The sequence below is a fragment of the Pungitius pungitius genome, chromosome 13, assembly GCF_949316345.1.
Source record: "Pungitius pungitius chromosome 13, fPunPun2.1, whole genome shotgun sequence".
NCBI lineage: Eukaryota > Metazoa > Chordata > Actinopteri > Perciformes > Gasterosteidae > Pungitius > Pungitius pungitius.
In genome coordinates, this window is record NC_084912.1 from 9,435,318 (window position 1) to 9,442,251 (window position 6,934).

A 6,934-nucleotide genomic window follows, 5' to 3' on the forward strand; every position below is an offset into this window, starting at 1 on the left:
CTTTCTACAGAACATCATCTGCTCAGTCAAAACTTACTTGCACTGTTGGTGAATATTCTCTTTCACTTTTTTCTGAAGTCATTTCTCTGGCGTGTTCTGGTTTCCAGACTTTCAGCCGAGCCAATCCGCTGTACATTAAACTCTGATTACTAATATCTCGTGTCTCAGTAATGCATGAAAAATACATTGAGTTGGCCGACTAAGCAAAAAGTCTACCCTGCTGCAACCGAGAGAAGCTGAGGCTGTGACTGTCACGTGACCTGTTTCAGTAGAATTTGAGGGAACTACACACCTCTGGCCAGGAGTGCAAAGAGCTAGCATGGCAGATTTATGTATATACACCAAAGAGATCCAGATAAATGAGGAGTATTGCTGGGAAAGTGAAAGGCCAACTCTGGAGTAGATAAAGTGGCCTGCCTGAGAGCCAAGAGTCTGTTATCCGCTATGCAACCCAATCTGATTCCAGCCCCGGGTCAAAGGACTCGTATCACCGAGGAGCAGTAAATGCTTTCTGAGTTTTACAGGTCAGCAGGGAGCATCCAGACCAGGACGCGAGAAAGGACATGAAACATGCTTTTATTCTCCCCCTGTTATTGTGACTTTGCGCATCCTCTTTCTTCCACCGCATCCTCTGTATCACCAGCTCACACATTATTATAAACACAGGATCCAATCATGGAAAATACAGTTTCCAGCTGTTATCATGCCAACTATGTCCCCTCTCCGTACCAACGGAGCCATCCTTCCTTCCTGACGCTCTCACTCAGCTGTGTTGACTTCCTGTAGCACAGGGACCTCACCTCAGAATAAATGTGAGCAGTCGAGGTGGAAATACCTTTGTGGATAGAAATCATTATTTTTCTGTTTTGATTTTGTTTGTTTTTCTATACAATCACATGATGCTCGAATTCAGTGTGTGCCTGTAGGATCACGGAGCCACGATGATTCAGACTTTCTTCAGCATAGTTATAGATAATCCGGATTTGTCCAAAGCTCTTAAAATCGAAACCAACCCCTCTTAAACATATTAGCCCCTTCTTTGCATTATAGAAAACAATGTAAGACTATCATAACTTTATCATGGTAATCAAAAGCTGAGTGAACCAGAGCTAGGTTGCCTCCTGTCTCCAGCTGGAGGCAAGCTCAAGCACATCCCTGAAAGTGGTAATAACCTTCTCAACAAACCTTCAGGTGATTAATTACCCGACACAGTCAACAAGAGCCGCACGGTGCCGCGAAAGCTGTGCGATTGTTCACCGTGGGAGGAATCCCAGGCCTTCTTGTTTATTGTTAGGAATCATTTTGATGTTGGCCCTGTTGAGATTAATGATACTTTTAGTTGCTTTCTGCCATTTAAGTTATATTTAATCTGAGAGCACTAAACTTTCAAATGTCCTGAGTGTTTAGGGTCATGCCATTTCTACACTTCTCAGAACAGGTTACTGTGCTTCCTGTTTCAGGGCATGTTTGTAGTGTCCAGAATGAGTTTTGCTTGCTGTGTAATATACTGAGGTGAACCATGATCCTGATGGAGGTCTTGTTATCTTGCCACATGTTTGTGATGACCTGTGGTCTATTCGGAGTGGACATGCAGGGGAACTACTCAATCAGCAATAAATGGGTCAAGGACAAACAGGAAAAGAATGCTACTCTTCATTCACTGTAAAAATATTTTCTGAGAAGTTGGCCACATTCATACTGCATTTCTCTCTTTATATATTAAACTAGTTTCTATTTTTTGTATAGACAGCTTTATCTTTAATTATTAGTACATCTTCTGTCACGGACTTAGCTGCTGTGATTACCGTGCTAATGTGAAATAGAAAAACGGTGCAACAGCGAAGGTTGACATTGAGAAGAGGAAACGTTCTGGGCAATTTCCTTCAATAAAGTCAGCTTATTTCCTTCAAAATAAATGGTATAACATCGTCCAGATGTTCCCTTGGCATTTCAGCATGGTCAGGTGGTTTTAAATGGGAATGCAGAGACTTCCAAAGAGAGGAATAAGCTAATCAAGCCAAAAAGATTATAGTTTTAGAGATGATGCAATAAATTATCTTTTGGCTATTGGCAGTAAAATAAGCATCATTAACTAGATAGATGGATTTTTTTTTATTATTTAGAAACACTGATGCAAATTAGAAAACTATTATCCGGACGATAGGAAAAGACAACTATCCTCGTTTGACCAATTTTCTGCACATGGAGTAGAGAGTGTGTTCTGGGAACCGCAAGGTCGGCGGTTCTAAGTGTCCCCAAACTGAATGTAACAAAATGTAAAAACCATGGGTTAAAAAGGCAATGTAAGTCGCTTTGGGTAAACGCTTCAGCTAAATGGCATGTAATATATATATACTTCAATTGATATTATATTTCGTCACTTCATAAAGTACTTTTGCATCGATAAAAATTGATACTTTTTATTTAACAATGTGCTATTTATTGATGTTATTGTATAATACAATTTACAACTTATTCACATGAGCTCTTTCAGGTGAGTCCACTTTAAAATAAAGATAAGAGTTGTCACGCAAACTTAAGTTAAGGTGGTTATTGGCTTATTTCAACAAATCCTATGACGTTTTTTTAAAAGATCTGAAAAGTTTGTTATGTCTGCTTTTCTCTGCGGCCTAATTTTCATACAATCAAGATCTCTTACCAGATGCTGATTTTCACAAATGAGGAAACAGTGTCAGAGTGCTGTGAGCAACAACACAAAGATTACTTGATAAATAAATAAGCGGATCACTATTCCAGCACGGCTGTGCTTCAACAGCCCACTTTAAGAGAACGAATCTCATTCATTATGACTTCTTGATCCGTTTCAAACAGTTGCACTAAATGAACATAACTGTGTGAGGTCTCACCTGCTTATCGGCTCTGAAGCTTTGCCTCAAATGGAAATATGTTTGGCAATTTCCAGTAAAAAGAAGCTGATTTAACACTACTAGCATCTGTTTTTTAGATGCAGAACTTTTCAGTAAGGTAGACCACGTCTCGGCTCCCCAAACAATAAAACACAGATGTTTCTTTTTAAGGTTTTATTCCAGTATGATCTCATGACTTCATTTGATCATGTTTGTCAGTTAATAATAGAAAACAGTTTTCTGTAAATGCTGGCACAGCCATGTTCTCATTGCTTCAGAGAGCTGGAATACAGAGTTCACAATGTCCCCCAAAATCACTTTTAACACGTTCACCACTGCCACTACTTTATGCCCATTGAACACAAAATATGACGTGTAGAAAAATCATTGATGCGGATCCAGTGACATGTGAAGTAATTTGACCATATGCCAAATGGGCTGAATTGCAATTAGGTCTTAGCATTTGCCTTCTAGCGGGAGTCATATGAGATGATTGATACTAGCCTCAGTATTGGCAATGAAATAGCAGGCAGTTAACTTAGCTTGGGACAAAGACTGAAAAAAAAAAAGTCTGGCTCTGTTAAAGAGACACAACATCTGCCAGCACCTCCTAGGCTCTAAAAGAATTGTACAAAAACAAAGCTATGGTTAATTTGTCAGAATAACAGAAAGTACTCCTTCCAGTAAATAAATAGTCAGAACTAGTAGGACATTTCAATATTCTGAAATTGAACAACATGATTTCCCCAACTAATATATAGTATCACATATTATTATATCAGCACTCCCATGTGTTTATACTTATACAGACATTAAACTGTGTCACTTTTTTCTCCCATTAATACTTCTTTTTCATGTATTGAATGGGCAAAAAACACCAAAATTATCAACGATGCTGAAAACACTAAAAGTTCACGCGTGTGGGGAATCATCAGCAGCCCCTCGCTGCCCTCCCCTCCAGGTATTCAGATTTCCCGTGGCAATGCTGTTGACTCAGCTGGGGTCATTCAAGTGCTGCTGTTAGAAAGACCCCCTCATTTGTCCTGCTGTTATCCGCCAACAGCTTTTAAACCCTCTTAAGCCCATCTTTATTATCCTTAACACTTACCTTTAGGACACACTCTGCCTTCCTGTGGGTGCTCTGTTTACCACGGCCCTCTCCCTCGGGTTCCTGCTGCCTCTCCTTCCCCCTCTTGTTCTCTCTTTAAATTTGTAACGTCTATCTTTTTAAATTAAATGCATGAGTGTCCACGTTTTCAGAGACCCTCTGAGAGGTTAAAGGTCATTGTGGTTTCATGGCACTGCGTTGCTAATTCCCACAGAAGTGTTTTGCGGGGTCCTGAGTCTAAACATTTAAACTTCCTCTCTAATGCGGTTTGTATCAGCCTCGAGGTTCAAATGGTGTTTGTGTGCATTGTTAACGAGCCTCCTCGGGCTTAATGCTGATACGGCTGCAATGCAGTTTCTTGACTTTCCTCGATACATTCTATTTATGAGGTTCTGTATCCCGCAATGTATATTGATTCTGAGACGTATCAAGCTAAAACTGTCTTATATGAAGATGTGGCAACACACAACAACGTGCCCTAAAACAGATTAAGTTTACATTCTACTAAATTGGGTGGTCCATGTGACTGCATAAGCTGACATCACATCCAATAAATTAATATTAATTATTAAAAGTGGAGCACATTTCTGTGACATTATCTAAATGTCAAGATTTCCCGTAGAAGAAGAATCATGTGTGTTCACTGCTGGATTACGAAGGTTAAGAGGAAATTAAGACATTGACCTTCAAAACTACCATTGGTCAAACCCTGTTGGCTTTGGTGCCATGTGATCCACTTGTGCTCGCTTTGTTGTCATATAGTGAGCCCAGCTTGTATTTGTTGTGCCGGGATCAGCCACCTGTGACCAACTATGGATCCCAGGAAGAATAGCTGTTACCCCGTCATCAACAAATAGTGATGCATAGAAACGCTACATAATAAACCACCATCTGCAGGTGATGTTCCACTGGATTATGATCAACGGTGGAAGACCGCTGGTGTTCCTTCAGACATAAACATTAGTGACTGATAACAGCCTCTGTCATTTAGAAAGACAAATAAACATCCTTGGCAGTAACCCTGCAGATGCATCTGAAACAGATCCCCCCCCCCTGGAGGTAAAATAACAAACCCAATATGTGTTTTAGTAGATACTTTGCTTCCCCATAGGCCTCATCCCTCTTGAGGAGCATTGAGTCCTGTTCCTGTGCTCTCCACAGTCACAACTGTGAATATCACAGACTACATGAGGAGTTAGCACAATACAACACATATGGACATGTGGCTTTGTGATCTGTCTATAATATGCGAGAGCTTGCACTTTGAAGACGTCAAGGTCGTTTTCAGAGCAGTAATAAATATGTCACAAGACTACAAACATGAAAGACAGTCCCTTTTTCCTTAATCGGTCCGTGGCGACTAAGCGATCAACAACTGCTTTGTCAATAAAGGGCATTCATTCGTCAAATCATCTTGCTTCAGGAATGTTGAGCAGTTTATCATTGAGCTAAATATGATTTTAGGAAGAAAGACATTGCTAATGCCAGTCCATGTGTGTGTACTTGTGTGTGTGATTTGGGGTGTCAACAGAATATTTTTGATTAAGATTCTACCAGTTTACGGTGATGTCAACAACCTGGACTTCTTCTCTCAGCTGGTATCACATGCTCTTCAGTAATGCAGTGTAAATATCTGCTTTGTAATCATTAATGATAATCTAGATAAACAGCTAAAACAAATCTATTGTTCCGATAATATTCAGCTTTGTGGACACAATTATGTGTTCTGTTAACAGACAACAAGATTCAGTTGACAAAACATAAATCTGTTTACAGGTGTATGAGATACAAACAAAATCATAACCTTCTGGCTGGTGCTGTAAACATCTTGCCAGAACATGAGAAACCCAAACAGGTTCCCATCCTTTGGAGGTCGGTCTCTGTGTAGCAATCTTTCTCTGGCACTTTCTTCCAAGTTGGACCTCAGATTCTTCACTTTATTTCTTTTTTTATGTCAACTGTGGCGTAACTGCTTTTCTGGAGATAATCTAGCGAGCTTTAATCCTGCCTGTGCTGGCAGGTTTCACTGGTGGCTAGTGCAGCATTTCTCAATGTCAAGTTCTTTGGTTTGTCCGAGAGGGAAGCCGGCCCACTGCTGTGCGAGTGTGGGAGGATGAGTGCTCAGTATTGCCAGCAAAAAAGACGAAACAAGAACATTTTTGGAAAAGTCTGCCAAAGATTTATTTGAAAGCCTGTTTTTCCAGAAACACTGTCATGTCCCCTTGCATTGGTTGTTAACATGATAACGTGCTGGATTTCACTCTGAGACACAGCTTTCCCAGGTACTGTTTTTCAGAAACTGTAGTTTTACAATCTCATCTTGGGTGAGAAGACCAAACATAGACGAGCTGGACCACAGCTCGAGAAGCATCACAGATAAAATGTTGTTTGTGTTCCTGTAAACATTTTAGCTCTTTAGTTCTGAGGTGGAAGAATCTCATAACACATATAATCCATGTTTTGTTTGATGATGCACACATGTTCATTTTGTTTTGTAGAACCCTAATATTTCTATTACTGTGTCTTTTCTTTAGCAAAGTGTTGTGATGGCAGTGTTTGGTCCATCTCTTAGGTCCAGACTGAAATAAATCAGTATTGCATGAGTTTTTATTTGGATTTCATTTGAATTTGGAGCGATGCCAAGAGAACAATCAATATCAGGATATAGAATTTAGCTCTGAGATCACTGTGTCTGCAGCCTCATGGGGGCGCTAGCATGGCTGTTAGCTCTCACCATCAGGCCTCAACTCAAGCTGATTATTGTGCATTATATTTACAGGATCAGCAACAACTGCTTGCAAAATGTGCTGCACTGGGAACCTCTTACTGCAAAGTGCCAGAGAAATCCTTAACAGTCAATTCATCTTATTGACAATTTAACAAATTAACAAAAAGATTTTACCTAGAAGAATTATGAGAAAATATGAAGAAAGTCAGTGCTGAAGTCTGTAAGGTTTAC